The sequence below is a fragment of the Lepisosteus platostomus genome, chromosome 13 (genome assembly GCF_059453375.1).
Source record: "Lepisosteus platostomus isolate fLepPlt1 chromosome 13, fLepPlt1.hap1, whole genome shotgun sequence".
Lineage (NCBI taxonomy): Eukaryota > Metazoa > Chordata > Actinopteri > Semionotiformes > Lepisosteidae > Lepisosteus > Lepisosteus platostomus.
In genome coordinates this window covers 13,446,068-13,460,400 of record NC_142623.1, presented here as the reverse complement: position 1 = coordinate 13,460,400, position 14,333 = coordinate 13,446,068, and the positions used below count along the sequence as shown (strand labels likewise).

At 50.6% G+C, this 14,333-nt stretch overlaps 1 long non-coding RNA gene across 1 annotated transcript; it reads left to right on the top strand.

The window, feature by feature from the left end:
• Positions 1–6,531: 6,531 nt before the first annotated feature.
• On the top strand, positions 6,532–12,575 carry LOC148649963 (uncharacterized). Its single transcript, XR_015925979.1, has 2 exons — positions 6,532–8,044; positions 8,105–12,575. It is a non-coding gene; the product is annotated as an uncharacterized LOC148649963 (long non-coding RNA).
• The last annotated feature ends 1,758 nt before the right edge of the window (positions 12,576–14,333 follow it).

Here is a 14,333-nt window from a genome sequence, read left to right as displayed (position 1 = left end):
TGTCACTGTGCTGTACTACACTGTATTTTACTTTACTACAATCTCACTGTGTCACTGTGCTATATTGTCACTATACTGTACTTCAATCTCACTGTGTCACTGTACTGTACTACACTGTATGGTACTGTACTTCAATCTCACTGTGTCACTGTACTGTACTACACTGTATGGTACTGTACTTCAATCTCACTCTGTCACTGTACTGTACTACACTGTATGGTACTATACTACAATCTCACCGTGTCACTGTACTGTACTGCACACATTTGCGGCCAGAGAGTGTGACAGGCCACACAGTGTGGGAGGGACTTGTCATTGTGGAGGTTTAGTGTTCACAGTTCCTCCTGCAGTGTCCTGGCAGACGCAGTCTCTGAATTCTGCTGCAGCCAGGTGGCTGTTAGATGCTGACAGATCCAGTCACCATGTTGACAATGAACACATTTTTTAAATTCATTTGTATCAGGCTGATACTGGGGAATCTATGTATTTAATCTATTTGGACAAGTTCTATAAACCTCCTTCTCTTCTGTGTCAACTCAGTCTGTCTGTCTTCATTCTGTCTTCAGTCCAGTCTGTCCTCAGCCTGTCCTTAGTGCCTGTCTTCAGTCTGTCCTCAGTTTGTCTGTCCTCAGTGTCTGTCTTCATTCTGTCTTCAGTCCAGTCTGTCCTCAGCCTGTCCTTAGTGTCTGTCTTCAGTCTGTCCTCCGTCTGTCCTCAGTCCAGTCTGTCCTCAGCCTGTCCTTAGTGTCTGTCTTTAGTCTGTCCTCAGTCCAGTCTGTCTTCAGGCCAGTCTGTCCTCAGCCTGTCCTCACTGTCTGTCTTCAGTCTGTCTTCAGTCCAGGCTGTCCTCAGCCTGTCCTCAGTGTCTGTCTTCAGTCTGTCTACAGTCCAGTCTGTCCTCAGCCTGTCCTCAGTGTCTGTCTTCAGTCTGTCTTCAGTCCAGGCTGTCCTCAGTAAGTCTGCTCTCAGTCTGAATTAACCCTAGTGGGACTGGAGGTGACCTGAGAGACAGTAGAACAGGACTCGGAGCTGAGCTGTGGAAGGGGGGGGGGGAGGAATCCCCGTTGCCACAGCGACGCAGTGTTTGTTAGACCGAGGGTGAGTCACAGGGTGTGAGTCAGAGTCAAGGGAAATTCACACCACACACTCGCGCACGCACACACTCCTCTGTTCCAGCATAGACACACACTACACTGCACCACACACACGTAACTCACAGGTGCACTGCGAATACACAGGAAGTTTTCAGGTACTCTTTCAGAGGAAGGTCAGGGCTGCATACTCAGCTCTGTGACTCCCTTCACACTGAGTTCAGGTATTGTATCGGAGGAGAGGCAGGGCTGTGTGTTCTGTGTGTGTGTGATTCCTGTCACACTGAGCTCAGATACTATATCACAGGAGAGTCAGGGCTGTGTACCCAGCTCTGTGTCTCCCGTCACACTGAACTTAGGTATTGTATTGGAGGAGAGCCTGGGCTGCTTGTTCAGCTCTGTGTCTCCTTACACACTAAGTCCTGAAAGGAGTCAGCTCAGGGCCTGTGCCAGTAAACCAGAAGAAATTTTCTGGCACATTGCGGCTTCATCCGACAGCCAGACTGGAAAGAGTCTCACCACAAAGAGAGGGGGTGACAAATATGTGAATAGGATATCCTTTTTTGTGTAGATTTCCTAGAACCTTATCCACTTGCTTTTTCACAAAATACCAAAGGAGTGCTATAAAATAAAATACTAAAATCAAGAGTATTAACTGCACAGTCACAGGGCTCTGGACTCTTCTAGTCCCTGTGGAGTCCAGGACACTGACACAGCCCAGTCACAGGCTCTGGACTCTTCTAGTCCCTGTGGAGTCCAGTACACTGACACAGCCCAGTCACAGGGCTCTGGACTCTTCTAGTCCCTGTGGAGTCCAGGACACTGACACAGCCCAGTCACAGGGCTCTGGACTCTTCTAGTCCCTGTGGAGTCCAGGACACTGACACAGCCCAGTCACAGGTCTCTGAACTCTTCTAGTCCCTGTGGAGTCCAGGACACTGACACAGCCCAGTCACAGGGCTCTGGGCTCTTCTAGTCCCTGTGGAGTCCAGGACACTGACACAGCCCAGTCACAGGGCTCTGGACTCTTCTAGTCCCTGTGGAGTCCAGGACACTGACACAGCCCAGTCACAGGGCTCTGGACTCTTCTAGTCCCTGTGGAGTCCAGGACACTGACACAGCCCAGTCACTGGGCTCTGGTCTCTTCTAGTCCCTGTGGAGTCCAGGACACTGACACAGCCCAGTCACAGGGCTCTGGTCTCTTCTAGTCCCTGTGGAGTCCAGGACACTGACACAGCCCAGTCACAGGGCTCTGGACTCTTCTAGTCCCTGTGGAGTCCAGGACACTGACACAGCCCAGTCACAGGGCTCTATACTCTTCTAGTCCCTGTGGAGTCCAGGACACTGACACAGCCCAGTCACAGGGCTCTGGACTCTTCTAGTCCCTGTGGAGTCCAGGACACTGACACAGCCCAGTCACAGGGCTCTGGACTCTTCTAGTCCCTGTGGAGTCCAGGACACTGACATAGCCCAGTCACAGGGCTCTGGACTCTTCTAGTACCTACTGTATAAGAGAACAAAAGGGAGGTGTAGAGAGCTTGAGAAAGACAGAAGAGTAGGAGAGAGAGTGAGAAAGGGGAGCTGGAGAAGGCTGGAGTAGGAGAGAGTAGGGAAGGAAGAGAGAGCGTGAGGGAGGGACAGCCGCAGTGACGTGCTGCGGTTCGTTACACTTCTCATCTGACACAGAGACACCATGCGGCCGCACTGTTTATACTGTATTCATTGTCACCATGGAAACAGTCGCTGACAGTGCAGGAACAGCAGAGTGAGGAGGAAGCTGTGACACACAGCCTGGTGACTGGACACTACAGCACATTAGATAGATAGATAATACTTTATTAATCCCGTAGGGAAATTGATGTGTTAACACTGCACTGAGAGAGAGGGGTTCATACAGACACACTGACTGGACACTACAGTACATTAACACTGCACTGAGAGAGAGGGGTTCATACAGACACACTGACTGACTGGACACTACAGTACATTAACACTGCACTGAGAGAGAGGGGTTAATACAGACACACTGACTGGACACTACAGTACATTAACACTGCACTGAGAGAGAGGAGTTCATACAGACACACTGACTGACTGGACACTACAGTACATTAACACTGCACTAAGAGAGAGGGGTTCATACAGACACACTGACTGGACACTCCAGTACATTAACACTGCACTGAGAGAGAGGGGTTCATACAGACACACTGACTGACTGGACACTACAGTACATTAACACTGCACTGAGAGAGAGGGGTTCATACAGACACACTGACTGACTGGACACTACAGTACATTAACACTGCACTGAGAGAAAGAGGTTAATACAGACACACTGACTGGACACTACAGTACATTAACACTGCACTGAGAGAGAGGAGTTCATACAGACACACTGACTGACTGGACACTACAGTACATTAACACTGCACTAAGAGAGAGGGGTTCATACAGACACACTGACTGGACACTACAGTACATTAACACTGCACTGAGAGAGAGGGGTTCATACAGACACACTGACTGACTGGACAGTACAGTACATTAACACTGCACTGAGAGAGAGGGGTTAATACAGACACACTGACTGACTGGACACTACAGTACATTAACACTGCACTAAGAGAGAGGGGTTCATACAGACACACTGACTGGACACTACAGTACATTAACACTGCACTGAGAGAGGGGTTAAATACAGACACACTGACTGGACACTACAGTACATTAACACTGCACTGAGAGAGAGGGGTTCATACAGACACACTGACTGACTGGACACTACAGTACATTAACACTGCACTGAGAGAAAGAGGTTAATACAGACACACTGACTGACTGGACACTACAGTACATTAACACTGCACTAAGAGAGAGGGGTTCATACAGACACACTGACTGGACACTACAGTACATTAACACTGCACTGAGAGAGAGGGGTTCATACAGACACACTGACTGACTGGACACTACAGTACATTAACACTGCACTGAGAGAGAGGGGTTAATACAGACACACTGACTGACTGGACACTACAGTACATTAACACTGCACTGAGAGAGAGGGGTTCATACAGACACACTGACTGACTGGACACTACAGTACATTAACACTGCACTGAGAGAAAGAGGTTAATACAGACACACTGACTGGACACTACAGTACATTAACACTGCACTGAGAGAGAGGAGTTCATACAGACACACTGACTTACTGGACACTACAGTACATTAACACTGCACTGAGAGAGAGGGGTTCATACAGACACACTGACTGACTGGACACTACAGTACATTAACACTGCACTGAGAGAGAGGGGTTCATACAGACACACTGACTGACTGGACACTACAGTACATTAACACTGCACTAAGAGAGAGGGGTTCATACAGACACACTGACTGGACACTACAGTACATTAACACTGCACTGAGAGAGGGGTTAAATACAGACACACTGACTGGACACTACAGTACATTAACACTGCACTGAGAGAGAGGGGTTCATACAGACACACTGACTGACTGGACACTACAGTACATTAACACTGCACTGAGAGAAAGAGGTTAATACAGACACACTGACTGGACACTACAGTACATTAACACTGCACTGAGAGAGAGGGGTTCATACAGACACACTGACTGACTGGACACTACAGTACATTAACACTGCACTAAGAGAGAGGGGTTCATACAGACACACTGACTGGACACTACAGTACATTAACACTGCACTGAGAGAGGGGTTAAATACAGACACACTGACTGGACACTACAGTACATTAACACTGCACTGAGAGAGAGGGGTTCATACAGACACACTGACTGACTGGACACTACAGTACATTAACACTGCACTGAGAGAAAGAGGTTAATACAGACACACTGACTGGACACTACAGTACATTAACACTGCACTGAGAGAGAGGAGTTCATACAGACACACTGACTGACTGGACACTACAGTACATTAACACTGCACTAAGAGAGAGGGGTTCATACAGACACACTGACTGGACACTACAGTACATTAACACTGCACTGAGAGAGAGGGGTTCATACAGACACACTGACTGACTGGACACTACAGTACATTAACACTGCACTGAGAGAGAGGGGTTAATACAGACACACTGACTGACTGGACACTACAGTACATTAACACTGCACTGAGAGAGAGGGGTTCATACAGACACACTGACTGACTGGACACTACAGTACATTAACACTGCACTGAGAGAAAGAGGTTAATACAGACACACTGACTGGACACTACAGTACATTAACACTGCACTGAGAGAGAGAGAGGGGTTCATACAGACACACTGACTGACTGGACACTACAGTACATTAACACTACAGAGACTTTGGTATTCCACGCTAAAGGAAGACCCATTTCCTGTTTGAAATGCTTGTATAATTAGATCCTTGTTGCTATGACAACCAAACTACTTCTTTTTTTTTAGCTTTCCCAGTCTGGCAGTGAGATCAGAGTTTTAAATCGGAGCCTTCTGACTCAGTGTCTGAGATACACACACACGCACACACATACACACACACACCTCACTCTCTCAGCGCCACCTCAGACACACCCAGTAATAAAGCTACAGCCCTGCTGTTCTCCATGTGTGTGTCCATAAAGACAAGTCTCTCACTGTGTGTGTGTGTGTGTGTGTGTGTGTGTGTGTGTGTGTGTGTGTGTGTCCATAAAGACAAGTCTCTCACTGTGTGTGTGTGTGTGTCCATAAAGATATAACTCTTACTGTGTGTGCGTGTACATAAAGACAACTCTCTCACTGTGTGTGTCCATAAAGACATAACTCTTACTGTGTGTGTATACATAAAGACATAACTCTTACTGTGTGTGTGTACATAAAGACAAGTCTCTCACTGTGTGTGTGTCCATAAAGACATGACTCTCACTGTGTGTGTGTCCATAAAGACATGACTCTCACTGTACTTGTGTATTAGTAAATTAGTAAAGTATTAGTGTATTAGTTATCTCACTGTGTGTGTCTCTCACACCAGTGAAAGACCAGTGAGTTGGCACTGTACTTAAAGACATCTCTGTAGTAAAAATGATAGAATCAATGGCTGTCTGCATTCTGCACACACACAAACACCCCCCCCCACACACACACACAAATACAACCTTTACATAATCTTCTCTTCTGGGGACGTGTGCATCTGTGTTTGTCAGAGTGTGTTTGTATCTCCGTCCCTCTCAGCTGTAAGCGTGTCTGTGTGTGTGTGTGTTGCTAGGCGACAGCGGTGCAGGGGTGGGCGTGTGCACGAGGAATGTGTGACGTGGGCTGTGGGCTCCGGAGAGGGAAGGGGGTGGGGTCTGAGTCTGAGGGCCGTCTGCCATAAACCTCCTAACACAGGAGCCAAACAATAGTTCCAAGTGACAGAATCCAGGGAGAGATCTTGTGAAGATACAGGGGAGCTGGGCTGAGAGTCTCTACAGTTACTCTACAGGTCTGAGGATGATGATGATGGAGTGTTAATGTGAAGATACAGGGGAGCTGGGCTGAGAGTCTCTACAGTTACTCTACAGGTCTGAGGATGATGATGATGGAGTGTTAATGTGAAGATACAGGGGAGCTGGGCTGAGAGTCTCTACAGTTACTCTACAGGTCTGAGGATGATGATGATGGAGTGTTAATGTGAAGATACAGGGGAGCTGGGCTGAGAGTCTCTACAGTTACTCTACAGTTCTGATGATGATGATGATGGAGTGTTAATGTGAAGATACAGAGGAGCTGGGCTGAGTGTCTCTACAGTTACTCTACAGGTCTGAGGATGATGATGATGGAGTGTTAATGTGAAGATACAGGGGAGCTGGGCTGAGTGTCTCTACAGTTACTCTACAGGTCTGAGGGTGATGATGATGATGGAGTGTTGCCATGCTTTTCTTCCTCACACCAAGCCTTCCACCTCTGTAACTCTGTGCTCTGTGTTCACTGTCCAGGAGAGTGTGTGAGTGACCAGTCACCTTGCTGACTGATGTCACCTGAAGTAGCAGCTCTTTCAGACCAGGACTCTTCCGTTGCAGGACTGGCTGGTATCGACTCTCTGCAGCAAGAGGCCCAGGAGTCGATTCCTCTTGCGCCTGTACTGCGTGCAGTGTGGCCGTCGGGTCCGCCCCCTCCCCACCACATGGCGCCTATCGTAGGGGGAGGAACCAGAGGCTGACGTTTCGTATAAGGATTTCCCTTCCCCAGGCGCTGAGCTCAGCTCTCACACACCGCTGGCTGGCGCACACATGGTAGCAGAGAGAAACAGAGCTCACTCTGCTCCACCGCTGGACAGCCAGAGAGCGGACTGACCCAGGGTGAGGGCACCACCGCTGGACAGCCAGAGAGGGGACTGACCCAGGGTGAGGGCACCACCGCTGGACAGTCAGAGAGCGGACTGACCCAGGCTGAGGGCACCACCGCTGGACAGTCAGAGAGCGGACTGACCCAGGCTGAGGGCACCACCGCTGGACATAGGAATGTGGACTGTTCTACACAACATCTGTACAACCGGACAGCGGACTGGCTTTAGGGCTCCAACTCTGCTGTCAGGTAAGTTACTGACTTGTGATGCAGGTACTGTATACAGATAAGTTAGTGATGTGTTAAACAGGTATACAGGTAAATTAGATTTCTAAGATTTATTAACCTCCTGTTCTTTTTGTGTTTAAGTCTTATGAAAGAACCGATGCAAACTGATCCAAGAGCAGAAATCCACACCAATGTGCAAGCTCGCACAAGGAATAGCAGAACAGTTACAGATTTACACAGGGGTTTCTCCAGCATTGTAGGTTTGCACAGGGATTGGGCGCACATGGCTCAGGCATTGCACGTTTGCACAGGGAGTCTGCACTTTTCAGTTTATTGTTGATTTTATACTTTTTGGAGAACGCCAGTCACAGGCCAGTTAAGGTTGTGTGTGAAGTGTGTGTAGTGTGTGATGTGTGTATATTCTGTGTATTGTGTGTGTAGTGTGTGTGATGTGTGCAGTCTGTGTGTGATGTGTGTATATTCTGTGTAGTGTGTGTGATGTGTGCAGTCTGTGTGTGATGTGTGTATATTCTGTGTAGTGTGTGTGATGTGTGCAGTCTGTGTGTGATGTGTGTATATTCTGTGTAGTGTGTGTGATGTGTGCAGTCTGTGTGTGATGTGTGTATGTTCTGTGTATTGTGAGTGAAGTGGGAGAGAGCGTGACCATGCTGAAGTGTGTGTATTCTGTATGTAGTGTGTATATTCCATGAAGTGTGTATTCCATGTGTACAGTGTGTGTATTTTGTGTCCTTCTCAGTACAACTCCTTCCTGTCGGCCTGCCAGTCTTCATTGAGACAAACACAAGGGCAGAGTTAAGGCCCAGAGACAATTCTGTTTCTCTCCTCACTCAGGAGACACTGCAGTCCCGACTCCCTGTGTCCTCACTCAGGAGACACTGCAGTCCCGACTCCCTGTGTCCTCACTCAGGAGACACTGCAGTCCCGACTCCCTGTGTCCTCACTCGGGAGACACCGCAGTCCCGACTCCCTGTGTCCTCACTCGGGAGACACCGCAGTCCCGACTCCCTGCATGTCCTCACTCAGACAAGACTCTGTAGGCCTGGGACTCCTTGTCTCCCTGTTCAGCACAGCCCCAGTCACCCATCCTCTTCACCCAGCTGCGGCCCAGGACCAGGGAGCAGCTTTCACTCTCGTCCCTAGGCTGCCTGTGTCTTTGTTTGACCCTGAGCTCAGGAAAGCCCCTGGCTTCCACGGGGCCTAGTGCTTCCTCATCCGGTGCGACTCAGCCTCTGACGTGGAACATGTGAGACCAGTTTGTTCCCCTACTGCAGATCTGTGCCTCTGCTACAGGTGTCCACCATCTCCTGCGTTTCCATCCAGCTGACTGCTGACTGCTGAGGTCAGACCAACAGGACACATCTGCCCTCATCCTCCGTGCCAGCCCTCTGTCAGTGGTTTTTACATCTGCGTGTCGCTCCGTTTACTTTTAACCTCTCGATGACTGGGGCAGGAGCATGGCCAGGCTGCACCCGGGGCTCATGCAGAAAGCCCCTCTGTGTCACGGCTCTGAGGAAATGACATCCTGCTCCCCCGAATAACTTGCTTAAAAAGGTATGGTACAGTGTGAAGGCCAGCCAGGCCAGCCGCGCGCGAGCTCAGTAATTAGGGGATCTGTTAACGATGCTGCCCGGAAGCTGACTCTCCGGTGTGGAGCTCCACTCTGACGGGCTCTGGCGTTCACACCCCGCGCCGCAAGATCTGCCCCTTGTGTCCCGGGTGTGCGCGCTGCAGAGACGTCGCAGGACGTCCCGCGCTGCTGCCCCCCCTGCTCCCTCAGCCCTTGAGGGGAGCCGCTCAGTGGGCCGGCCCCTTCAAGGAAGTCCCGCCTCTGTCCCCCCCGGGACGTCCTGCCCGCGTGTCACCACCCCCGAGGAAGTCACCCCAGCGGCTCTTCCAGCTCTGCCCCGCGGGTCCTCCCTCACAGCTGATGCTGAGGAACGGTTCCTAGTTCAGAACCGGCTTCTCCTCCCCTCCAGGCCAGAACTCCCAGCTCAGCCAGGCTGGGAGACCTCCAGGGTATACCAGTGGTGTGGGTGGGCCTGGCGCTGCGCCCCCCGGATTAGAGTTCCCACCCCGATGTCTGAGGATGGTGACTGGGGACGCTGGTGTGCCGGGTGGCGGGGCTGTGACAGGACGGACAGCTGAGGGACGCGCCTCTTCACTGACTCACTCGGGATCGGCTCTCTCTCCGGTCACACAGTTGGGAAAAAAAAGCCACCGACCCGAAATAACAGCCTTCTCACGCACTGCAGGGTGGGGGAGGGGCTCGGGCCGCTCCAGGCAGAGGGACAGAGTGAAAGGGAGGGAGGAAGAGAGATACAGCAGCTCTGAAGTTCTCAGGCCATCATGTGCTGAACCACACGAATCAAACAGCCCACATCCTGTTCCACAGCCTGACTGAACTGAGCCCAGGGAATACAGCACTGTCCAGGAGCTCACAGCTCTAGAGCCGCTGCACTGCACTGCACTGTACAGGTCTGAGGATGATGATGATGATGGGGTGTTAATGTGAAGATACAGAGGAGCTGGACTGAGTGTCTCTACAGTTACTCTACAGGTCTGAGGATGATGATGATGGGGTGTTAATGTGAAGATACAGAGGAGCTGGACTGAGTGTCTCTACAGTTACTCTACAGATCTGAGGATGATGATGGAGTGTTAATGTGAAGATACAGAGGAGCTGGACTGAGTGTCTCTACAGTTACTCTACAGGTCTGAGGATGATGATGATGGGGTGTTACTGTGAAGATACAGAGGAGCTGGACTGAGTGTCTCTACAGTCACTCTACAGGTCTGAGGATGATGATGATGGGGTGTTAATGTGAAGATACAGAGGAGCTGGACTGAGTGTCTCTACAGTTACTCTACAGATCTGAGGATGATGATGGAGTGTTAATGTGAAGATACAGAGGAGCTGGACTGGGTGTCTCTACAGTTACTCTACAGGTCTGAGGATGATGATGATGGAGTGTTACTGTGAAGATACAGAGGAGCTGGACTGAGTGTCTCTCTACAGTTACTCTACAGGTCTGAGGATGATGACGATGTCTGTCTGAGTTGGATTAGCCTGCTGATTTTCAGGAGAGTTCAACTCTGAGTCACTAGTCTTCTGTTCAGTGTCATGCCCTCTGAGGCAGTTTTGATGTTAACAGCAAATGTTGTTTGTTTTCCAAACACTACAAACTTACTAATAAACTAATTAAACATTGTAGTCAAATGATGGCAATTAGAACCCAGAGCAGCTGTAATGGGAAAGTGCCTGTCTCTCTTTCTGTGAGCCTGTGTGTCTGTCCCTCTGTGTCTCTGTCTCTGAGCCTGTTTCTCTCTGTCAGTGAGTCTGTATCTCTCTTTCTGCAGTCTGTTTCTGTCTGAGAGTCTGTTACTCTGCAGTGTGCTGACTGTGTGTGGGGAGTGAGAGATGGGGTGTCTGTGTGCTGAATGTGTGTCGGGAGTGAGAGATGGGGTGTCTGTGTGCTGACTCTGTGTGTGGGGAGTGAGAGATGGGGCGTCTGTGTGCTGAGTCTGGACTTTCTCATTACAGAGAGAAGCACATGGAGTCGTCCGAGAGCTGTGTTTGAACCGGAAGCACGGGGGGGTGAGAGATGCAGGAAGAGAGCTGAGTGAGTTAAAGAAGTGAACGTGCAATGTTGTGTACAAGGCCTGTAGAGAGAGGCTGACACTTTACCAGACCTGCAGAGACACTGGAAATGCTGGAACGCTCCACAGCACCTGGGAGGATCAAACGTGATGCTGTTGGCAATTGGAATTCCTGGCAGAGTGATTTTGGAACAATCATGAATCACATTGCCAGGGATTTCCAATAGCTGATGAGCTACAGACAGCTGGGAGCAAAATGGAATTGACGTACTGACATATCAAGACACACCTGACTGGACTGGAGACACTGCTGTCCCTCTCCTCTCACACTCCCCCTGAATTCACACTATGACACACACCTGACTAGACTGGAGACACTGCTGTCCCTCTCCTCTCACACTCCCCCTGAATTCACACACTGACACACACCTGACTGGACTGGAGACACTGCTAGAGACACTGCTGTCCCTCTCACAGGGGACACTCTCCCTGAATTCACACACTGACACACACCTGACTGGACTGGAGACACTGCTGTCCCTCTCCTCTCACACTCCCCCTGAATTCACACACTGACACACACCTGACTAGACTGGAGACACTGCTGTCCCTCTCCTCTCACACTCAGCCACTAATAATTGATTACTGGAACAGAATGGACTCTCTCAGGCTCTGGAGCAGTAGGACTTACTCCACCTGTGAACACTGTATGTCTTTCCCATGTTCACAGTGGTTAAGTTCTGCTGCTTAGATCTCCCATTCTGCATGACTGACAAACAGCACAGACTGGAGTCAATCCTGGTATCTCTTGTCTGAAGAGTCAACTCTATTTTCGTAAGAAAAATATTTTTTCCTCCCGTGTTTAATGCCCATATCTGAATTTCCATGTCCCTCCTCAATGCCTGTCTCTCAGTATGTCTGTCCCTCAGTGGGCCTCGCTGTCCCTCAGTGGGCCTGTCTGTCCCTCATTGTGTCTGTCTGTCTCTCAGTGGGTCTCACTGTCCCTCAGTGGGCCTGTCTGTCTCTCAGTGGGCCTGTCTCCTGGGCCTGCTGTGCTGAATATCAGTGCTCTCAGTCTAGCTGGCTCAGTTCAGCAGGAACAGGAGCCCTGTCTGCCGAGGAAGAGAGAGGGGAGAGGAGAGGAACTCAGCAGCCCTGCAGCCTGGACTAGTGCAGCAGATGCGCAGACAGCGCAGTCACAGAGAGCCAGGACTGCTGCTCTGCCTTGACGTTCTAATACGATGATTTTAACAACTGCAATTTCCAAACTGTTCGCTGCTTTAATTACAATAAAAAATTAGTTGGACAGAAATTAGACATGTGTCTTGAGTTGTTTTGCTTTAAGGAATTCTGGGAAACCAGAGCATCATGTAACACCTCCTTTCATCCCCTCTGTCTCTCTCTCCTCTGTCTCTCTGTCTCTCTCCCCTCTGTCTCTCTCTCCTCTGTCTCTCTAGCCCTGCCTGCACTGGCAGGGATTTTCACCCATGATTCAGTGCTCTTTGCTGGTGATGGTCCTAACTTCCTAAACTCGCTCCACTTCAGCAGGAGCGACAGCACCAGCAGTACCAGCGACGATATGACAAAGCCTGAGTGGGCAGGGCCGGGTCAGGCTGAGATGCAAGACCACTGTGAATGATTGTCGTGAAGACAAATGTGGAGCACAATTCTGCAGTGACGGATGACATCATGAATGCGAATGAGGTCACAAAAATCCACGCAGAACCCCCAACACACACGTGCACACACACACACAACCTGTGCGTCAGGGAAAAACGGGATCACAGGGAAATCGCTGCCTCAGACAGTGGTGGATGCCGATAATGGATGCAGGTTGCCACAGGACCGTCTGTGTGTGTACGCCACACACAGAGCCCATGTGATAGTGCCCCCTGGTGTCAATCCTGGGCCCTGCATGTAGTATGCCATTGGCATGTTGCCACTGCGACACAGGCTCAGATTCAACTACAGTACTTGCACATGGGGTCCAGTGTCTCGAACCCGAGCTCCTGCTCACACACACACTCACACCAGACCAGGCTGTCAGTTGTGACTGTGGGGTCCAGTGTCTCGAACCCGAGCTCTTGCTCTCTCACACACACTCACACCAGACCAGACTGTGTGTCTGTGGGGACCAGTGTCTCGAACCCGAGCTCGTGCTCACACACACTCACAGCAGACCAGGCTGTCAGTGGTGTCAGTGGGGTCCAGTGTCTCGAACCCGAGCTCTTGCTCTCTCACACACACTCACACCAGACCAGACTGTGTGTCTGTGGGGACCAGTGTCTCGAACCCGAGCTCGTGCTCACACACACTCACAGCAGACCAGGCTGTCAGTGGTGTCAGTGGGGTCCAGTGTCTCGAACCCGAGCTCTTGCTCTCTCACACACACTCACACCAGACCAGGCTGTCAGTGGTGTCTGTGGGGACCAGTGTCTCGAACTCGAGCTCTTGCTCTCTCACACACACTCACACTCACACCAGACCAGACTGTGTGTCTGTGGGGACCAGTGTCTTGAACCCGAGCTCGTGCTCACACACACTCACATCAGACCAGGCTGTCAGTGGTGTCTGTGGGGTCCAGTGTCTCGAACCCGTGCTGGAGAATAACCATGCGACGCTGTGCAGCTCGTCTCATTCATGTTTACTGCTGCGTGGTGCTCCAGCCTGCTGCAGGTGTGTGCACTGATTGTGCCCTCGTGTCGATGATGTCACTGATGTTTCCGCGGCAGCAGGATGTTTGCAGCTGCCGCGCTGTTGCCATGGTGACAAACACAGCTCTCAGCCTGCGCCACTTCCTGTTTCCAAGAGGAGGGGGGAGGTTTCGGGCCTCTCTCGCTCGCTCACACCTGGCTCCACCTCTGCAGGTTTATAAAGCCCTGCCGCCAGCAGCTGTCGCCGTGGCAACAAAACAGGTAACAACAGGGACGATAAGAGCGTGCAGGGACATCACCACTGTCGGCTCCTGGCACTCGCACACACACACACAAAAACAATGACGCACACAGCTGGTCAGACAGGAGCCAGACGCGACAACTTACTGTAATTGCTGCTTAGATAGAGCTGTCGC